The following is a 14,272-nucleotide window of genomic DNA, read 5'->3' on the forward strand; positions in this document are numbered from 1 at the left end:
TTGGTTGCAACAACCCAGCAATTTCAAGACCACCAAATGTCAGAACACATATTTCTCTTTTTTCTTATAGAATTTCACCTCTTCCATGCTGTAACTTGATGTGGTTTGCAGGCTTGTGTGTGTACATATGTTGCAGAATTCTGGGTGTGCTTTCACATTTTTAATAAGTCTCGTATCCGAGTGAGTTTTTAACAATAATACTAACTCCTTATTTGTGGGCTCAAGAGATCTGGCTTATGTTACTATTTAGCTTTATGTACAATCAAGTGTATACTGAACTGAGAAATATCACAACTTTTAAAAATTCAACCTCTGTTATAATCAACCTCAGGAGTGGAATAGGAATTTATTCACCCCTCCAAACTTAGTCATTACAAAGTCTCCAAAGCATATGAGAGTGTGGGAATCGCTGCTGCTGCTTAAACCATGAATTTGGTCTCGGGTTTGAGTTCTGGTCCTCAAATATCCTTTACCTCAGTTGTTCAGAGGCTAAGCTGGCACGTTGGAGGGATGAATTTCACGGTTAATGTTTTCCTTCATCGAGAGGAGACTCCCAAGATATGAAAAAATAATTCACATTTTCCAGGATGTCACCGTTGATCTGAATTTATTGGGGGGTGGGGGAGATATGTTTTGCTCTGGGAGCTGGTTGGAAGGGGGTCCTTCGTTTTCTGGATCTCCCAGCCTATTTTCTCATATGCTTCAGAGAAGAAGTGAACAATGACGGGGAGCTTATCTTCTGACTAACTGCAAAAGATTACTTAGTAGATTACTGCAGTTTTGATCTGTATTTCAGCTTTCCAAGTATCTGCACTGCAACTTCAAAACTTCAATTATTTTTTACACTTAGGTTTTAATTCTCTTTATGAAAAGTCATGTCAATTCTTATATAGCTTTGTTTTCCCATTTTTCTCAATCACTGACTGAAGGGGTTTATTCTTGCTGAAGTCTAGTGCTAGAATTTGAACCTGGGATCTTCAGGTCTGCCTTGGCACAGTAATACACTGCCTTGAATCCAAGCTAATAAATTACCCATAACCTCATGTGATCTTACCTTGTGTAATAACCTCCTGTGTGCAACTTACCAAAGTCCAGATATACTACATCTACAGGGTCTCCATTATCTGCTTGGTTTGTTACATCTTTGAAGAACAAATTAATCAAACATGATTTACCCTTCCTAGAACTATGCTGATTTTGCTGGATTGTGTTTTGACTTTTTAAAATGTCCTGTTATTACTTCCTTAATGATGGATTCTAACAACTTCCCAACAACAGATGTTAAACTAATTGGTCTACAGTTTCCTACTTTCTATCTTCCTCCCTTTTTGAATAAAGGCATTACATTAGCATTTTTCCAATCCACTGGAACCTTTCCCACATCCGGGAAATTTTGAAATATTGTAATCAATGGATCCACCATCTCCACCACCACTTCCTTTAATACACTAGGATGTAGGCCATCAGACGCTGGGGACTTGACTGCCTTCAAACCCAACAGCTTGTTGGGTACTATTTCCCTTTTGATAATGATTGTTCTAAGTTCCTTCCTTTCTATTACCTCTGCATTACCTGTTACTATTGGGATGACATTAGTATCTTCCACTGTGAAAACTGAGGCAAAGTATTGATTTAGCCACATTGACATTTCTGCATTCTGAACTATTACCTCCCCAGCCTCATTCTCCAAGGGACCAACATTCACTTTAGCAACTCTCTTCCCTTTTATATACTTATAGAAGCTTTTACTTTTTTTTATGTTCTGCGCTAGTTTTCTTTCATAATTTATTGTTGATCTTTTTATTACTTTTTTAGTAACCCTTTGTTGATCTTTTAAAGTTTTCCAATTTTCCAGCTTGCCACTAGCCTTTGCAATATAGTGTGCCTTAGTTTTTGTCATCTTTAACTTCCTTATCCAGTCCACTGGGGCCAAGTCTGTCCTCATGCCTATGTAATTATTCCATAATACGAGTGTAGGACTCCAGTTTCTCCCTTTCAAACTGAATATTGAATTCTATAATACTGTGATCACTCTTCCCTAGCGCATTCTTAACTATGCGATCATTAATTAATCCCTGCTTATTACACAATACCAAATCCAGAATAGCCTTGCTCTCTGGTTGGTTCCATATTATATTGCTCCAAGAAACAACCTTTAATACATTCAATGAACTTTCCCTGGAGGCTACTCTTGCCAATTTGATTAACCCAGTCTATGTGCGATTATTCCATACCTTTCTTACAAGGCTCTAATATTTATACTGTGCCCCACTATGGAATTACTCTTTGGGGACCTATTTGTTACTCCCATCAGGAATATCTCTCCTTTGCTATTTCTTATTTCTACCCAGACTGATTCCAAATCTTGATCTCCAATGCTTATATGCCCACTTCACAGGCAGTCATAGGGCACCATGTTGTACCTTAGCTAAGTCTCCTTGTCTGACCATATTCGTTGAAACAGAATCTGCCACTAGGGAGGATGATGTAATGCAGCAATTGGTCTGCCCAGTAACAGCCATCTATGTGCAGTTGCTTTAGTGGCTTCTTTATGAGGTAATCTCAAATCTTGTAATCTATTCTGGTAAACTGAGGTGAATTTTCCCATTTATGTTTTCAATTAGCTATTTCAACATACATATTGCATGTGTAAAAGTGAGAGTGGAAAGATTGGTTGCAGATCAGAGCTGGTGGGAGGAGGGAGAGAACATGTGATGTGAAGCCTCTTCTCTGCTACCAATTTATACTAATATGGATCTTGATCAGCATTGGCTTGAAGCAGTTACTAGAGGTGAATTCTATTTAAGAAATTCAGGAAACATAACTGAAGTGATTTATAACAGCAAATATAATTTGAGCTAGTTTTATGAAAGATTTACCTCTCTCTACCTTTACGACTGTGATATCAAATAGTTCACTGGATTCTGTACTTAAAACAGCAGGGGCAGGATTTGTCTTTTGCATTGGGAACATGAAGTCAGGGTCAAATGGAGTCAGAACTGCGTAGTGAGGGGAACAGTAACATGGCAGCGATTTTCCCCAAATTGGCTAATTAGTGGCCAGAGGGTGGGCTCGCTATCTTCTGGCTTTCAACGCTGGAGGGTCAATAGGAGAAAGCAGCAGCAAATATGGCATCTTAATATGAAGATGCCCGCTTTCCAACTATTTAAACATTAAAAAACACCACAAATCAGGCCTCCAGAGACCCTCCACAGGCCAGCTTGTGACTGTCCACCACTGATGTCAGGAAGGACAGGTCTCAAAGCCAGCTAGATGACTGATTCCCATCTACTGCACAGTGTGTGGCGTGGGTGCCTCCAAGCAGCTTGCCTGGTCCCTGACATCTTCAGGGCCCCAAAACAGAGCTGAACAGAAAATTCCCATCAGTCTCTGACAATTTAAGGAACCTTAAGGGCGGCACAGTGGCATAATGGTTAGCACTGTTGCCTTACAGTGTGAGGACCCAGGTTCAATTCCAGTCTTGGGTGACTTTCAGTGTGGAACTTGCATGTTCGAACCATGTCTAAGTAGGTTTCCTCCAGGTGCTCTGGTTTCCTCCCACAGCCCAAAGATGTCCAGGTTAAATGGCTAAATTGCCCCTTGTTGTCCAAAGATATGTAGGTTAGGTTAACTCACCATAGTGAATGCACGGGTTACAAGGATGGGGCAGGGGAGAATAGATCTGGGTGTGATGCTCTTTCGGAGAGTCAATATAGACTCAGTGGGCTGAATGGTCTCCTTCTGCATTGTAGGGAATCTGTGGTTCTTGATTGTCTAACACAGTAAAAAGTCTGACAACACCAGGTTTTAGTCCAACCTATTTATTTGATAATATACTCACAAGCTTTCGGGGTTAGCCCCTTCGTCAGGTGAACCGAAAGCTTGTGAGTATATTATCAAATAAATAGGTTGGACTAAAACCTGGTGTTGTCAGACTTTTTACTGTGTTTACGCCAGTCCAACGCCGGCATACCCACATCTTGATTGTCTACCCACTGTTTGCAGGTGGGTATCCCTGCCATTCCCACATCTGGGACAAAGACCCAGGGACATGATGTGTTGGCAAATTGGCAGGCCAACCAACAGCATGAAATACCATGCCTGCCTATCTCCTTGCTTGCCCCCAATGGGGCTAAAGCCCCAGGACTAGTGTGAGGTTACTTCAATGACATAGTGGAATAACTTTCCATTGTTTTTGTGATGCAGTGAGACTGCCATGTCCCATGACTGCAAATTCAAATCATCTGCTCATATGGAGACCTGCACATGATTTTATATTTTTGACAATGCACCTTCCCTGATGTCAGGGAAAGTTATATGAAAACCAGAAAACATACAGCTGTGCTCAGGATGGGACAGTAATCCCAGCATTTAACAACAGCTGTGGTCCGTATATGTTACTCATATTAATAAAAGAAACATTGAATTTTGAAAGCAAACAAAGAGTAAAAATTATAGGTGGAATGGTTAGGTCTATCCATTATTGTGTCCTGCAGTCTGCAAACCTTGCTCATCACAGAATAATTAAAATTTGATTGCGCTCAGTTTTACTTAAATAGGTAATGGAATAATCTATTGTCAATTACACAGCACAAAAGTTCCTGTTGTGAAAGCAATATACCATCTGACTTCTTGAGAGGAAGTCATAGAATAACCGATTCAGTTTACAGATGTTTGGCTGAAGTTTGAAGATCCATGACAGGATTGCATTTGGTATGAAAAAGTTTGAACTGTAAACTGAATTTGTTTTTCTCCCCCTCACAGCCTCTTTACTTTGCTGCGTCCAATTAATTCCCTTTCCTGAACAGTATTCAATTAGTGGTCCAACCTACGCACTTCAATTTATTTACAACCCAGAACTAGATGTGGTTTAGGACACCCACTGATTGATAGCTGTGCATGAAAACACTTTGTTCTTTCTGCACTCATAATCTGCTTTAATCTAATTGTAATGCTGTGTTTTCGACATCTGTGACTTGCGTAACTGGTAGCAAAACCAAAGTTAACTTGCCACATTGACTGATTCAAACAGGCAGAAAGATGAATATTCCTGGTGGTTAGCCCTAAGAACATTGATGGGAACCTAAAGCTTAATGGACTAGCAAAATGAAATAAAATTTAATAAAGTATCCAGTCATCTTTCATTGACAAAAGCACCATGAGCTTCACCAGAATTTCAGTTCTGCACAGAGAATAATAAGATGACACTACACTCAGTCTTCCACATCACTGTCACTCTAGAAGCTGCCCAACATTGGTTTCTTTCCAAGAGACTGGACATTGAAATACATAGAATGATGTGAAATTGCTGTATTTATGTAATTAGATATATGCTAAATACACAAGAAAAAGTTAGGGTGAGACCTTTCCAGTTGATGTGAATTTTAACAATATGATAAGTTTTAATCACAATGAAACAACATGCCTGGCACTGAATTTTTTTTTACAAGTGTGGAGTCTAATTCCATCAGATTTTAATTATCTTTCGAGATTAAAAAATGTTTTATTTACCTCTTCTTTCTGTCTTTTATTTCTTTCTTAACCCCATCTTCCCATCTCTCTATTTTGCTTTCTGTACCTGATTTGACATAGAATTAACTATTCTAATTGAAACTCCTGGTTTTAGTCTCTGTGCTGTTCACCAAAGCTTTCTTATTCTAATCAGTTCAGGAGGAACATAGATGCTTGTCTTGTTCACAGAGCATCTGCTACAGATTATCTGCGATCTATGTCGAAATTGTTCTCTCATTGTAGGAAATCCTCGTGTAAAATCATACAGAAGATCTGTGGGTAAGTGCAAATGTAATGACTGGCTGTCAGTGTTTGCTACTGCTGAGAGCAAAACCCAACTAATTTGCTTATTTGTGCGGCACAATTGGAATGGGACCTTTGGAATCTTTCTTTCCTCCGTTGTCCCTCGACACTAATTTACAATATTGACGGAATTTTCAGATTTTTTTGCCAAGTGGTACAGCAAAATGGAAAACAGAGAGAAGCTACTAGCCCCAAGGACAGTTTGTGCAAAAAAGGTTAAGAAGTGGGACCGATGACCTAATGCAAGGAGCCAAGATTTAAAAAAAAAATGAAAATCAAAATGCCTCCAACCCCCAATCAATCCTTCCCACGATGGAACTTTCACCCCATCTCTCCCCTACTGTGGAGATCCCCCTCCACTCCCCCCATCGCAAACCCCTACCTTCTACCCCTCTGCAACACCCCCCCACACACCCCCATCCCAGGGCTAAACAACCTGAATTGAAGCAATTAAAAGAGGAAAGTACAAGAATCCAAAATGTGGAGAAACAAGCCTTCAGGCAGATCTCACAATTCCAGGAATGTTGTTGGTCAATGAAGATCCAAGATGTTGATGGTGGGGAATGCAGCAATGATATTACCAGTGAATAGTGAGGGCAGGTGTTTAGACTTTTCATTGTTGGAGATGTTCATTACCTAGCACTTCTGTGATATGAATGTTACCTGCCACTTCTCAGCCCAAGCCTGAATGTTGTTCAGGTCTTGCTGCTTGCACACAAAAAAATGATTTGTTATCTCTGGAGTTTCAAATAGAACCAAACATTGTGCCCTTATCATCAATGAACATCCCCAACTGATCTTCTGATGAAGTGAAGGTCATTGAAGAAGCAGCTGAAGATTGTTGGACCTAACTGCCCTGAGGTATTCCTGCAGCAATGTTCTGGAGTTGAGATGATTGGCCCCCAAAAATCATAGCCATCTTCCTTTGTGCTAGTTATGATTCCAAGCAACATAGCACTTCCATTGATTTTAATTTTACTGGAGTTTTAGAGTTCCTTGATGCCATTTCTAGTCAAATGCTGCCTTAATGTCAAAGACAGCCACTCTCACACTAGTGCTGAAATTTAGCTCTTTTGTCCACGTTTGGACTAAGGCTGTAATGTATTCTGGAATCGATGAGCTGAAGTGTCAAATACACTCTCACATCACTCATAAACCAAACATATACACACTGCATTCTACCCGAATTGGGTAAGCCCTTCAAGATTCTTTTGATATAGAAAAAACTCACTAAAGATAACAGCAGCACACGCAGCATCAATATAATTTCCTGGTGTGAAGTGAACATTAGAGTTGTCTATAGTCTATGTCACTCAGTAAAACTCACTAATTAACACAATGCGCCAGCATTACTACAATCAATGAACCAAAATGGTGCAGAGGTGCACAAGTATTAGCATGAAATCATTGCTCAATGGCTTGTGATATAAATAAAACTACCTTCTGATGACAGCTAACGTCAAACTGCTATAGAACACATTTTTACATAAACTGATCAGAATTGAATATAGGTATTTAAATAATGAATTCTTTGACATAATAATTGAAATATCAAAATAGTAGCTAACAGCTTTAAAGTGTGGTTGTGATTTGCTCTCATTCTGGATTTATGTAAAAACTCAATTGTCCTTTCCTTGAGAATTTTACTGGAATCTACACATAGTCCAAATGTAAGCCGTCATAAAAATGCAGCAGAATTTATTGAGATTATAAATGGAGACTGAGCATGTTGACCAAGCTGAAATAACAGTATCATAAATTATAAGCCGAAAGGTGTCTGTGACGCAAAACCTGACTGGCCATATTTATTTATTAGTATGACACATTGACCACATCCAGCATTCACCCTGTCTTTAATGCAATAAGGCAGCACATCAAAGAAGGTCTGTATTGCTAATCAGTTACATGTGTGCCTTAGAGTTTCATGTGCTATGTGTAAATTGGATTCATAAGAACAACAGAGAGATCCCAATGTATGCAGTCATGCAAAAACAAAATTAGATTGAGAATTAATTTAATAGTCCCATGCATTATTAATGTTGACCTAAACAATTAGAAGACAAATTAACATATCCCACATCATATACAGGGAATTTCATGCGATTAACAAAACAGACAGTTATTATTTTGTTAGGATAAAATAACAACATGAAAAGTCAGTTTGGAAAATCATGGTTCGGAAGAATGTAAAAATACATTCAACCAAGATTCCTGAGGACGAAAGGACTTTTAACTTCGTTCAGGTATGTAGAAATATACTGAACGTTAAAAGACCATTCTGTTCCACAGACTGCTGCAATTTAAATTTTATTGCTGGAGTGAAGACTGTTACCCTGAAACCACAATTCCTTTTCAAGTTAAACTGCTACAAGGCCTTTTTGCAGGAGTTATTTATTCATATTCAAGAATCAGTGAGGAATCCAGAAGGACCCTCTGAATAAAATGAAAAGATATATGCTTTCCAATGGCATCTCAACAGCATACCTAACTTCTCACTAATTACTTCATGTAGTTGTACTAGTGATTGTATTAGTTCAAAAGACACAAAAATAGTGAAAGTTATTTTTGTCTATAGCATTAAATTTCTTTTGTACGTTGATAGCGGGGGTTCAGTTAACTCAGTTGGCTAGATGGCTGGTTCATGATGTGGGAACTATGCTGACAGTGGGCATCCAATTCCCATACCGGCTGAGGTTATTCACGAAGGCCCTGCCATTTCAATCTTGCTCCTCGCCTAAGGGGGAGTGGCACTCACCAGTCAGCTCCCTGTCAAAGTGGAAAGCTACCTATGGTCCTCTAAGGGATTGATTGATCTTACTGACTGATCATGCCCTGCTGCTGCTGCAGCGAGAACGGAGAATCTGATGCCCAGCCAAATTTCCATTCACCATGGCAGGACCAGAAAATCCCACTGGCATGACAGCCATAAGACTCTGCTCCAGGACTTAATTATATATCTGTGTTTTTTTCCAGATTGGTAACATTAATAAAATTGGATATATTAATAGGAAGACATTGGGATTATTTGCAAAATATTTTGTACATAACTCCATCCTTCATTTCTTCACGGAAAGGGGAAATTTTTCGTAACTGCTTTGCTGACTATCTCTGGCACAGCCTAACAGGCTTTCAAAATCCAGTATGAAGAAGCAGTAGATATCATCAATAACGTCTGTCATATCATGTGACAATTTCATATTTATAAATCATGGTGCAACAGTCGTCAGTTGAAGGATGGTGAATACTTCAGGATCATAGCAAGTATAATTTTTGCTGAACATGAGTATATAAGTGTTGAAAAACATGCAGAAAATAACAACCACTGACCACGTCCTCATGTTTTACAATACAAAATAAATGAGAAATTACTGTAATGGAACATAGATTGATTATACTTTTTACACCTGATGCTTAATCACAAGGAGAAACTCAGATGATGAGAAAATGCATAATTCAAATAATTGAATGTGCATTAATACATTTTAGGTCTAAAATAGGAATATGATCAGTTTTACTATTTTGAACATTAAAAAGGATATGCACAATAAGAAGTTTGTGCTTTTCTTTTTGAACTTAAGTAATAAGTTTTGCAGCAAATCAGTGTCATAAATTTTAAATAAAATGTTAGGGGAAAGATTTCCATAAGGCCTACTCTTGGCTCTGGGGTCAGTATGTGCAATTACCCCATGCCCGGTCCTGTTGAGAAATACAGCATGTATGCTTTGTGCCGTCTATTCATTTCAATAATTACACTGTGCAATCCAGTGTCATCTGCACTGCTGAAGTGGCAGCATGCTCAATAGGCGGCCCGGCAGCATGCCTACTTAGCAGGATGCACAGTTAACCTCGGCCTCTTAAACGCATGCTGCTCCTACTAAAAGGGATTTACTATCAAATAAATCGGTTGGACTTAAACCTGGTGTTGTCAAACTTCTTACTGTACCTACAAAAAGAGAACAGCACTCATGCAATAGGAGCTGGTCAAGCTATCTCTTGAAGGCTTGGCTGGAAGGAAAAGCCAAGCAATTGGAGCAAAAGGCAACTAAGAAGGCTCCCAGGTTTTCTAATGTGGCACTGTAGGCCTTAGTGATTGAGGTGTATGATGTCATGTTCTCACAGGAGGCCCTGAAGGTACTCCATCAGAAGGCATGAAAGCAGATGGTCAAGAAAGACAATTCTCAGAGGATCTGGCTGTCATGACAGAAGTAGTTCAATAACATCACATGGATGGTTAAGGTCAGTGAATGCACCTTCACGTGATATCTTGTACCCATCAATCTCTCACACTGCACAATTCATTAGATACAATCATACAATCCTATAATGCAGAAGGAGGCCATTCAGCCCATAGAGTCTGCACCAACCACAATCCCACCCAGGTCCTAGCCACATAACCCAATGCATTTACCCTAGCTTGTCCCCCTGACACTAAGGGGCAAATTAGCATGGCCAATCAACCTAACCCGCATATCACTTCACTGTGGGAGGAAACCGGAGCACCCAGGGGAAACCCATGCAGACACGGGGAGAATGTGTAAACTCCACTTAGACAATGACCCAAGCCAAGAACCAAACCCGTGCCCCTGATGCTGTGCGACAGCCGTGCTAACCACTGTGTCGCTATTCCCCAATCACTCATCAGCTCCAAATGGCTAACATTCAGGTACTGTACTGCATCTTCCCAAATGTACAAATCCTGCCAGCCTCACAACCATTTCTTGCCGTTCCCACATATTTTCAGCTATACCAGCCACATCTCAATACACACTGATATTCTTCCCGTGCCTGTATTGATTAAGCCCTCCTGTGAGATGGTGCTCCCCATCATGGGACCAGCAGATACTGACATTGTTGCATCCAGCTTTACTGAGAACAGCGGTATGTTCCTGCCTTATGCCACTTTTAAAACCCATCATGCCTTCATTCCGCTATCAGGCAGGAAGTGAAAGCTGCAAATTACTTTTATTTATTCATTCAGGGGAACAATACCCACTCACATCTGAACTCTACCGTCCCCGACCCTTCTGCATTTCCTACCAAAAATACCATTCTGCTTGTCATAAAGGGCCAGTCAGCCTTGTTGCCAAGCTAAGACCCTGATAATATGCTGCCCACCCCATAAAACATTTGGTGTGGGCAGTTGGACAGGAGTGAGCAACCTAATGTTTAAAATAATTTCTTCAAAGAGGGGGAAATAAGGGGGGTGGGGGGGGAAAACAGGATTATTTTTGGGAGCTGACCATTGCCAATTCTTCTTACAGCTTGCATCCTTAAATCGACCCTCCTTCCACCCTCCCCGACCTGCCCAAACCCTCCCTACCAAAGACCCTGGACTAAACTGTTTGAGGATCCATGGGCCTTCTTCATCCTCCTGCTCTGGCAGTTCTGACAGCACCCATCAACGCACCCTTAGTGGTGGCGGGACTGAGTGAACCACCAGCCAACTTCCTCCCCAGTGAAGGACGGAAGTTCCACTCAGTCCTTGTTACGGCTGTGGGGTGGGTTTGTGTGAAGTGCATCGTCTTTTCTTCTGGAAGGGGTGAGCTCTCCACTCCCCAATGCTATAATATTCAGTCCCAGTTTTGTGCAGCTCTTCACAAAGAGTTTGGAGCCGATCCCTTGCAGCATGGATGCCGGCCAACTCTGTGCCAGCACGCGTGAATCCACTTGTGACACAGCATTTGGTGGCTGATGCCTGTTTCCATTACAGCACCGCCAGCCAAAGTCTCAGTGCTGTACTGGAAGCTCAGGCTGGTTGTGAGATACATACAGGCCAGCATGGTGCCCTATGAACACAGACTGCTGCCATTATGGCTGAAGATACCAGTGCCTAAAAGGAGAATACAGGCTCTCACAACAATCCAGCAATCTGCTCACCAGCAGATTATCAGGATTGCTGGGATGCTGCCTCAGAAAGTGCCAGCAACTCCATGGAGCACGAACCCGCTCTCCTCTCTCAGGATGACAGCATTCCTGCTCTCACTCCATCACTGTCCTTCCTATTGTCCCTCAGCCAGACTGGAACTGCCCACATTGTGGTGATGTTGTCTGCGATTTAGAGCTGCTTAGGAACATCCTCCAAACGTGTGCATTCTCCCCCAGTGACTGGTCAGCTACAAGCCAGTCTGCCGCCACTTGGGTAACACTGGGACAGGCTACGGTTCCGTTACCTGAACTGAACTGCACTCCAATAAAACAGAATCTTATAGAAGCAGGTAGTGTTTAGACTGCATCAGAGAATGAAACAACATGTATTAAACCTGAAGCTGGCAAAGATCCTATATCGTTAATATAAAACCAGGATGTGTAAAGGCCCCATTCTCTGTGACTAGACCCTTTGTGACTCAGAAAGCATTTGGCTATGAATGCTATAATTTACCCCTCCAAACTCTTCTTTCCTTTTCTCTGGGGATTATGTGATATACCTAGCATGTGTCCTGAACAAATCTTTGCCTCTCTTTTCATTACTGTAGAATACGGTTGTACCAATTCATACTGTTTATTGAGGATTAACATCATCTAGACATAATGTACTATTAAATCAGGATTAATCGTGTCTTTTTGTCTGTGAATCCCCTTTTCATTAACAGACATGTGACAAACTGGCTGCGAGATATACACACACATACATATGCTAATATGCAAGTCACATTTTAGCCTGCTTTATTTCAGACTTCAAATGAGGCAAAGCTTAACCAAACTCAAGAAAAATTTAGCATGAAGTCTAATGTTGCATTAGACAGCTTTGCTTGAGGTAAAATCAGCCATCTGCCCTTTAAAAGGCTCTCTACAAGACGACAGTCACTGGGGGAGAATGCACAATTTTGAGGATGCTACCAAGCAGCTCTTAAATTTTAGACAACATCACCTGAGTGTGGGCACTCCAGCCTGGCTGAGGGACAACAGGAAGGGCAGTCTTGGAGTGGGAGCAGGAATGCTGTCATCCTGAGAGAGGAGAGCAGGTTCGTGCTCCATGGAGTTGCTGGCACTCTTCTGAGGAACCATCCCAGCAATCCTGATAATCTGCTGGTGAACAGCCTGGACACAACAATGGTGGCAAGGTAGCATAGTGGTTAGCACTGCTGCTTCACAGCTCCAGGGACCTGGCTTTGATTCCGGCTTGGGTCACTGTCTGTGAGGAGTTTGCATATTCTCATGTCTGCGTGGGTTTTCTCTGAGTGCTCCGGAGATGTGCGGGATTGGTTGAATGGCCATGCTAAAATTGCCCGTTACTGTCCTGAGATGTGTAGCTTAGAGGGATTAGTGGGCAAAATATGTAGGGATATGAGGATAGGGCCTGGGTAGGATTGTGGTCGGTGCAGACTTGATGGTCCGAATGGCCTCTATCTGTACTGTAGGGTTTCTATGATTCTAAGAACAGTTGTTGTGAGAGCCTGCATTCTCTTTTTGGCACTGGTATCTTCAGCCATGATGGCAGTAGTCTGTGTTCAAAGGGCACCATGCTTGGGTCTGTATGTATCTCACAACCAGTCTGAGACAATGGGAAATACGCACAATAGCATTTAATGCAGGTTAATAAGACAGACCAGCTCACTGGATCGTTTCTTGTTTCATTCAGTATGAATCTGAGGTATACAGATCAGAATTCCCAGGATCAAGTTCACTGACTTCATCCAGGATGGCAGTCCAGGTGGACCACCCGAATGAGGTGAAAGAATTCCAGGGTTCTGGCTTGTGATCACTGTTCAATAGCCCACTTTGCAAGGTGCACATGTGGACATTGGATACAAGGTGATATGGGTGTGATTCCCCTCAAAAAGTCTGCTGATAACCATGTATGAAATGTGGGGTGGTGGACCCCACTGAACATTGCTCCAGGATGTGTCATTCCATTCAGAGGAGAAGGGAAGGGCATGGAAACAGAATAATGTAACAAGTTGTAACAGTTCTCATTTATTGTGCATATCAGTAGTCACTGGTAGTATTTATTTTTGATCCAATTTTTCTATGTTGTTTTACATCTCCCCCTCCACTTCAATCTCCTTGGGATCATCCAATCAAGAATTTGAAATGGATAACCTGTTCACAGTGCCATTATCCAATCAGCTGCTAAAAGATCCCTTTTGGTGGACCAGGAACTTCCTCACTTTTTTTTCAACTTCTGTCCCCTCTTGCAGTGGATACCTGATTCTCTGCTACTGTACTAATATATAAAACTGAATCTTTACAAATAGTATGGAAATAATATAGGCTTCTGAAGTAATTTTCAACACTCATCGTGTGTTACTGAAAGAACATTTCAGCAACTTAACCCGCAAAAGCCATTTGATAAATATTCTTCTAATGCCTTTTTATTATGGTACGACTCATACAGTCCACACGTAACCTGTAATTGAAAGGTTTTTCATCAGCGTATTAATTTACAGCTTTAGTCCTCCTCTAAATATGATTCGCATTCAGTTCAGCCAAAGTTAAAGTATAAGAAAATTGTTATTTC

At 41.1% G+C, this 14,272-nt stretch overlaps 1 protein-coding gene across 2 annotated transcripts in view; it reads right to left on the reverse strand.

Annotated features, from left to right (window-relative positions):
- LOC145339010 (FERM domain-containing protein 4B-like) overlaps positions 1 to 14,272 on the reverse strand; it is a 317,833-nt gene that overhangs the window by 194,347 nt on the left and 109,214 nt on the right. The window lies entirely within an intron of this gene.

This window comes from Carcharhinus amblyrhynchos, chromosome 3 (genome assembly GCF_965287045.1).
Source record: "Carcharhinus amblyrhynchos chromosome 3, sCarAmb.v2.hapA, whole genome shotgun sequence".
NCBI classification, from domain to species: domain Eukaryota; kingdom Metazoa; phylum Chordata; class Chondrichthyes; order Carcharhiniformes; family Carcharhinidae; genus Carcharhinus; species Carcharhinus amblyrhynchos.